This window comes from Myotis davidii, unplaced genomic scaffold (genome assembly GCF_000327345.1).
Source record: "Myotis davidii unplaced genomic scaffold, ASM32734v1 scaffold58, whole genome shotgun sequence".
NCBI classification, from domain to species: domain Eukaryota; kingdom Metazoa; phylum Chordata; class Mammalia; order Chiroptera; family Vespertilionidae; genus Myotis; species Myotis davidii.
The window spans coordinates 175,716-184,347 of NW_006289754.1; the positions used below are offsets into that span (position 1 = coordinate 175,716).

At 43.6% G+C, this 8,632-nt stretch overlaps 1 protein-coding gene across 1 annotated transcript in view; it reads left to right on the forward strand.

The window, feature by feature from the left end:
- Window positions 1–4,044: 4,044 nt before the first annotated feature.
- The window catches only part of LOC102759376 (olfactory receptor 51E1), an 8,240-nt gene continuing 3,652 nt past the window's right edge, over window positions 4,045–8,632 (forward strand). The window contains exon 1 of the mRNA XM_006762343.2: window positions 4,045–4,109. The gene's annotated coding sequence lies outside the window, so the exon portion shown is untranslated. The remainder of the gene's footprint in view (window positions 4,110–8,632) is intronic.

Here is an 8,632-nt window from a genome sequence, read left to right on the forward strand (position 1 = left end):
AGTATATATGGCCCCTTACCCCGGCCCACCAACCCCCTCCAGCCCACCTCTGCCCCTCGCCCCAGGCCCTCACCACCCACTGTCCACAGGACACATTTCCTTTGTGTGGTAGGTGTGGATTATACGGCACAAGAATGAGTACACTAACTGTGTGTCTGGGCAGTGATTATCGAATGATGTCTCTATGTTAGGGGTGGCAATAGGAAGTTAAGGTCCTGGTTATGGAAGTAATTTCCAAATCTGAGAGCAATCTCAAAGGCCCAGTTTCGTGGTCTGGGCTCAGCATGGGTATGGCTCAGCCTCTGGAAGTGATAGGAAAGGAGACTGCTTCCTCTTTACATCTTTTCATAGGCCAGACCACACCTTCTTTTTCCTGATTGCAGGATTTTAGGTGCTTCTGTTACCACTTCCCATCTTTCCTCCCACACTTCCTGCTCTTCCTGAGGTATTGATCTCTCTAAATCCCTGGCCTCCTGCCCCAATATCAGGTCCCAGTATCATCTCCTCTCCCTTCCCTTTCTTGCTGGTCTATCAAACATGTTTAAATGTCATTGGTTCTAGGGAGGCTCTCTCAATCCTTTGGGGCAGGGGTTGGGGGGCACCAATATGAGACATTGTAAAGGCTCTGGCATCTCCTAGAAATAAAAAAAGTTAACATTGATGAAAAAATAAAAAATAAACAAAATTTAAAAAATGTTCACAGTGAAGGAAACAATGTAGGTCCATTTGAAGCAGAGGAAAGAATACTAAAGTAGTACTTATGAGGTTAAAATCCTGAAAATATCATGAAGTGGTATACTATATAACCATCCTGGATCTCATTTCCTCTTCTGTGTAATGAGAAACTAAAATAGCAACTATAATAGATGTTGTAAAGCTCAAATACTATGAACATCCTTTATAAATTGCCAAGTATTATAAATGTGCAATAAACTATTATATTCATGTTTGTTTTATTGCTTTAGGAAACATCCACCTTGGGGCTTTGTGAATGGTGCCTCAGAATTGTGCATCACCAGTTTGGTCTGACTTATTGTCATTAATTAAAACAACTTTTTATTTATTTATTAATAAATTGTTTTCATAGAAGTTGAAATTCATTTCCCTTTGAAATTCAAATTTACCAGTGCAATTCAATGGAAGCATAACCTTGCCAAGAAGTTCCTTTAAATGTGGTTGATATATATATCAAGAAAAGAGATATTGTGGGGTTAAAATGAGATGCCATCTAGGTTAGGATCACTAGCTTTGATATTTAGGCATGTTACTTAGCTTACTGAACCTCAGTAATTTTGGAAACTATAAGCACTGTAAAACAGAAACATACTGTAGCTCCTGTGGGTGGTTGTGGGATTAAATAGAATAATAGATGTGAAAACACATGGAAAATAGAAAGTGATCAATAAATGTTGGTGCCAATACAGTCATTCCTCACTTTAAGTCATTGATAGATCTTGTGACTTTAAGTGAAACGCTTGAAATGAAATGGATTTGACTACAGGCTAATTGATATAAGCAAGACTTAAGTTCCTGCAGCATCTCATCAACATTATAACATTATTATAACATCAATGATGTTCAATAAAATGACATTATTTGAGGACCTGCTGTAGTTTTAAATAATAAAGTGAATAAAATAAGATATGCTTATTTTATTATGGGGGAAAACATTGAAAAGTATAGTCATCTTCACTCTTTATAACCACATTCTGTGCAAAGGCCAGAGCTCATCCCTGATCTATATTGCAATGTCCCCGGTTTTAGACGAACTCATGGCCTTCTTTCTCAGGAGATCTGGGGACATCTCTGAGTCTCCTAGAATCTCTATATTTAAATAACGGGTGGTAACCGCAGTAACTGTTGCCTGTTGGAAAACGGCTAATTGCTCACCAGATTAAAGGCTTCCTCACGCTCCCACAGTCTCTGTGCTTCCCTCTATCATAAAATTAGCGCTCTATATTCCAACTGGATGTTTACCGCTCTGTCACAGAGCTTAAATAGTTATGTAACCATTTGCTCATCCTCTGTTATAGAACTTAAATATCCATATGGTAGTTGTATGTCCCCCTTGAGGACAAGGACTAGGTTTTTGTATCTGCAGCACCAGGCATATAGGTGCTCAATGGCTGTGGGGCTGGGGCCTTTCGGAGAGAGGGAAAGGCTGAACGCTTTCTTCACTTTACATAAACAAATTCTCTCTTATTCCCCCATCCACACTCATCTCTTCTTCTCTTCTCAATAAATTATAGTCCTTAGTTTGACTTGTGCTATTTTATAAAGTCCACAAAGTACTTTCTGCAGCTATTAATGATCAATTATGATCCAAACATAACATTATATTGTAGACAGAGTTTGGTTCAATATTCTCACTTCTGAGGCAAGATCATTTCGTATTCTCCACTCATTATGTCATGAATCTTAGAGTTTTCTTGTCTGGCTGAAGTCACTATGGTGGACCCTAAGGGAGCACGGGATATGCGACATCTAAGCTTTTCTGGTGGAACTTTCCCCAGCTTGCTCCCATGCATGTGCTGATCAGTATTCAGCTGAATTTTTAAGGAGGACCCTCTACATATCTCTGGAGTTCTCTCTCTGTGTAGATCTCTCATCTCTAATCCTCTGCATTCAAATTCTAGCTAGCTTGGTCTTCCTGAACTCTCAGCTCCATAGCCTCAAGTTCAGGTGTCCTCTGCCTGGGGTCTCCGCTGCTGTGCTACAGCATGAAAACTCTCTCAAGGCTGTGAACTGATGAACCACAGGTTCACCTCACGTGTTTCCCATGTTTCAGGGCTCACTGTCCTTCGTTGCCTGATATCCAGTATCTCACAAACCATTGTTTTATATGTATTGTCCACTTTAGGTCTCTTTGGGTGAATGTTACTTTCTCTTACTCCACTTTGGCCAGCAATGGAAGTTCCTGGGGTATTTTTAAAGTCTTCACACAGTGTAAGTCTAAATGAGAGGTGGTTCAAGGGTGATGACAAGTGTCCGGCTGCAGGTGTGAAGGTACTCGGAGCTCTTGTATTCCTGAGTTTTGATGTGGTCTGAGTTGAAATGACACTATCTGTTTGTGCACAGCTTAAAGTCAGCACACCCTGTGTTGTGAATTTAAAACTTGAAATTGTAAAATTAGTCAAGAAAAAGTAAGAAGAAATCAACTAGAATTCACTTGGCTTTATTTATAGACATGTTTTTTTAAAACTTATTTAAATATGTAAGGTATTTACTTTCACATTCAAATTGTTCTCCAACTCCCTAAAATGTTCTCTCGCTATTTTTGTCCTGAAGAGAGAAAGCAGATGTCCTTGGTCTTATATGGCTGGTGTTGGGGTTAGGGGAGAATTAAAGAAATCACAGCCTCCTTCCTCAGCCAGACATACAGAAACCCAAGACTAAAGAAGGCAGAGGCATGGTCCCTGGCGACCACTGGTATGAGTTAGCTAGACGCAGGACCCAAAGGCTGGAGACAAAGAAGATGAGCTTTGGGGGAAGGCAGATGGGTCCATTAGGCTTAGTAAGGACCCAACTAGGTGCCACCAAGGGAAAGAAGGTGGAGGACAGAGAAAGCTTCAGGAAGGTGATGAGCTGGCACTTAATCATGGGGTCTCTCTTAAAGCATATATAGCCTTTCCTCTGGCTGAGTTTGATGAACCTCAGAAGAAACATGGAGAAAAGCCCCTCACAAAGACCAAGGACACACAAATGAGTTTTTTTTGTAGCCTTCCCTTCCTCATTTCCCCTGTCTAACTTCACATTTGGAACTGGCGCAGGGCCCATCTGAGGAGGACTCTAGGGATCTCAGCTCTTTCCTGTCCCTCCTTCCCCATCCCCCAGGCATACCTTCCCCGGACACAGAAGCCAAGAAGGACACAGGATCCATGGTTGTTTAATGAAGGGTACCTGCTGATAGACCCTCTGGGCAGTACTCCTCCCCGCAGCAGGGAGAAGCAGAAGGAGGAGGAGATAAGACAGGGAACAAATAAATAACCCTGATCAGAGAGGTCCAAAGGAGGGGGCAAAGACAGAGAGGCTGCTCTGCAGTGTAGCTGCCAGACCTCTGCTGGAAAAGTACTGGAGAAAAGGGCACAGGTTCCTGCAGTGCAGCTAAGGTGAGTGCAGGGAAGCAGGGATACATCCGGGCATGAGGGCTGCTTGTAGCTAGGGGTCTCCCATCAGATCTGCTGAGTGAATGAGAAATCAGACTGAAGAACCAGAAGTTTAGGGGTGGGGCTGGGGATATGAAGGTGGCCCCTGACTCACATGACAGACAGCCTCAGCAATTTCTATGTTTGTGTGGTAAAGGGAAGCACAGATGGTAGTTTTCAAGCAATTTTCCAGTGATCTGTTTATGGGATGCCCAGCTAGAGCCTGGCAGGAGATGGCCTAAATGAAGATGAAAAGGGACAGAGAACAGATGGGGTTGGAACTGGGCTAGAAATAGATTGGGGTTTGGTGTGTGAACAGGGCCAGTTCCGGGTTGGTACTGTGGTCCAAGCTCAGTTTGTAATTAGGGGGTCACACTGTAGCTCTGTTTGGGGTGTGAGCTCTGAATGGGGTCCAGGCTAATTGGATGCTCTGCGTCAGGAGTCAGTGGCTCAGATTGAGATTTAGCAATCTTCCTGGGGCTCTGTGCCTAGAATCAGGGTTTAGTCTTCAGCCCATGTAGAAAGTGAATTCGTGTCTACACTGCATTGTCCCCTGGCTTGTACTCAGTCACTTCCAGCTTCCCAAAGAGGTATGATCTCTTAGTCTCTGGGTCTTTGCATTTGTGAGAGGGCATTTGTAAAAACAAATTGGATCAAGTCTGTTGCTTAATTTCCTCCAAGTCACTCAGAATGAAAACAAAACTCCTTGCCTGCAAGCCACTACATGATCTGGTCCCTTCCTTCACTCTGCCCTCATCTAAAACTCTCCTGTGATCTTGATGCTCCAGCCGCAATGATCTTTCTGTTTTGTGAAACCTCAAAGTCATTCTTGACTCAAGACCTTTTCCTCTTGTTGTCTCCTCTGTCTGTAACAATCTGTCCCTAGATCTTCAAATGGCTGGCATATTTCATCACACAGCTCTCCGTTTATGTGCCACCTCCTCAGAGAGCCTTTCACTGACTTCCATCTCAAATATGGGTACCTAGTCCCTACCTTTTGCCTCTTATTGCTCTGTCTTGTCTTCAGTGTTCTTATCTTTGTCTGAAGTTTTCTCACTTATTCATTTGTTAATTTTTTGTTATCACTCTCTTTGTGCAAGAGCTCCCTGAGAACAGCGATCTTTTCAGTTTGGGGCAAATAGTAGACACTCTACATGATTTTGTTGTCTAACTGAATGTTGCCATCTCCATGACCCCGAGCTTGCCCCCCAAGTTAACTGCTACTAGCCCCCCAAGTCTTGGCTCAGATGTCACCTCCTTAAGGAAGCCCCCTGAGCATGACAACTTGGTGAGCTATTGTCTCTTTGCTCCTGAGGCCCTTGTAGTTACCCTGGTCCTGGCATTTATCATGACATCCTGTGGTGGCCACATCATTGTCTCAGTTTCTTCCCACTGTTGGAGGGATGAACTATGACTTATTTACTCTGTATCTTAATATCACCAGTCTGGTCCACAGTAGACAGCCAATCAATAATTGTTGAAGAAATCAGTGTTTCAATCAAAGTCTCAGACCTGGCTTCCCACTGCACCATACTTCCCTGTGTGCAGGCAGCAGTCAGAGTAGCTGTGATGGGCACTGACAACTAGGTCAAGCTTTCCAGCTCTTTGGGACTCTGATTGGCTCTGGTCCTCCTTGGGGAGGAGAGGGGCAGGAACTGGAACCCTGGGGCTCTGCATAGGAGTGATTTTGGAGGGCCAGGCTGACTTGTGTGAGTAGAGTGGGGCTGGGAGTCTCACTTTCTATTGAGTTAGAAATTGCACTGTCCTATCTTTCTATTCTTATCTTGGCCATTCTAAAAAGAATGGACAAGACCCTGTAAGGGTTCATCTGCTTTATCAAATACAGAGAATATGATAATTTGGAGTGGATGTGATTCTGGGGCTACCACCCTGATGGAGTGCTAGGAAAAGCGCTTCTCCACAAATTGGGTGAAGAACTCCAACCTCCTTGCTGGTCACAGCATTGCCCCCGAGGCTGGACTTCCCTCTCTGGGCTTGGGAGCAGAAGCTAGAGTTTCCCAGGTATTTCTGGACTTCTCTCTAAAAACATTCTCTGACAGATGTTCCCACAGAGGCTGGCAGCGGTACCTGAGACCTCCACCCATTGTTCCAGGCTTTCCAACAGGTTAGGCTACATACTACACTGGTGCACAAAATTAAAAGCAGCTAAAATCAGGGAAAATATATAGGCCTTGGAATTAGACAATCTAGGTTAAATTTCTGCTTTACCAGTCAACCGTTAAACCCTAGCAACATTATTTTTCACCTTGGGACATCAGTTTTCTCACATATAACATAGGGAAGATACATAGACTTGCCATCATGCAACATTGTTCTTGGGTTAGGGATACACGATGCAGTGCCTGGGATTTTGTAGGTGCTCAATGATTTCTGCTGTTATCATAAAAACAATAAAATCAGTGTTGGGAGTGACCTTGTTGTTCTGTTAGGTCAGAAGAGATGGTGCTGAGAGCACCGGCCTCTCTCCCTGACTGCTTTTCTGTGGGCCTCTGAGAAGGCAGGAGCTGAGAGAGTTCTGGGGAAGAGTGTGAGGAGGGGCTGGTCATGGGGGCTGAGCTGGCACTGGGGGAATAATGGTTATTTTACTGTCTGGCTTTCCTATTGCAGAAGAAAATTGTTTATCATAGTTAAATAAATTTTTGCTGCTTCTCACAATGGAGCATCATAACACAATAGAGCTGCCAAATGAAAAGCAGGCTATACATTTCAGTTTGGTATACCTGCTATCAATGTGTTCCCAAGAGTCTTGGAGGCCAAGGGGAAGGAATGGAGAGGGTTGAAGGCCTCAAAGTGGATTGCCACTCTTTGTAGCTGGGGGCTCCTGCTCCCTCATCCTCAAGAAAAGGCCAAGATGTCCTTCACAGTTCTCCAAGAAACATTCCTGGGACTTGCTAAGATAGTGTGACTTTTTCAGAGAACTATCCCAAGCACGGGATTATCCCTTAGAAGTGAGAGCAGTGTGTGTGGGCTTTCTAAAAGAAAAGAAAAGAAACAAGAGAAAAGAAAAGAGTTCCTTTGTTTATTTTTCCTTGATTATACCTTATTTTCAGACTAGAGTGATTTAGTTCCAATTTCCTGCAGCTCTCCAAAGTTCTATCTCTGAGTATGTGTCAATGGCTCTAATTACCAACAGTTGCTCAGGCTGGAAGTCACTGGGTCCTTCTGCCTGCCTCCTGGTGGGACTGTGGGAGGTGGGGATGCTTCAGAGAGGGGCAGTGTGAAGGGTGACACGTGGTCCCTCTGGCTGGCTCCCTTGCCCATTCCTTTATTTCTCTCCTGCTGCAGTCTTCTGAGGTGTAGCCTGATATTTTACCTCCAGCAACAGCTGCCTGTGTCCTGCTGCCGAGGCACCTCCCTTCCAGGCCAGCTGAATCTTCCCCTCTGATTTCTCCTATCAGTGCCTAGGCTTTGCCATTGTGAGGGACTGATTGCTAGTCAGCATGTGTGTGTGTGTGTGTGTGTGTGTGTGTGTGTGTGTGTGTGTGTGTGTGTGTGTTGTATGAATGTGTGTTTGAAGTGGAGTGGCGATGAGGGTGACAAATAGGAAGGAAATAAAACGTTTTTAGAAACTTCATACCTCTTTAGAGATCTTCTTTCCCATTTTTATGGAAATGTTCAAAGACAGTGCTTTGCACACTGTGACAGTTTTTGCAATGCCTTTCGACACGCCTTATCTCATGATTTTGCAGCAGCACTATGATTTCTTATTCTTGCCCTCTGCATTTATTTATTGCAGAGACTTGCTTTCCTAGCCCCAGGACGCTGCTCATTACATCATTTTACCTGCAGAAACTGGCAATCCATGGCAATCCACGATACTTCCCCAACATATCTCCTAAGGCAGCACATTTTAATCCTGGTCCTTCATTGCACTGCACTACCATGTCTGTTCATGTGAAATTTCTGGATGATATGGATATCTGGCTCCCTGGAGAGCCACAGCCTTCTTACTAACGTCTCCAGGTGAGGCATCTAGGTCCCCTCCTCTCTTGGGCACAAACTGTGTGTATGTCCACTTTCCATGTATTTAGAGCCAAGACTTGCACCTGCTCTGTTCTCTATGCAGCTTCTCATGCCTTCTGGCTCCCTGGGTAACAAAGACCTTTTCTGTTTAACCTAAAAGTTCTTGTTCTGAAGTTAAGACCACCCCACCTGAACCTTCCATTCTTTTATTCTTCTCAAAAGTCTCTAAAGTTCAGACAACTAGAAATCCTTCCTACACTCTTGACCTTGTTGTCCTCATTAGATGCCTATTGAGGGATTCTTCTTTTGAAAAAAACTCATTTTACTTTTTAAACAAACATTAACTAAACACTTAATAAATGTGGTAGGGTTCTTGCCATTAAAAATTCATAATTCAGGGGAAAACGATGAATATGCAATAATTATAGTTCAGGAGGATAAATTCATAAAATGCGACCTAAACAAAGTCCTTTGGGAGCACATAGCAGGAAATATTTAATTAT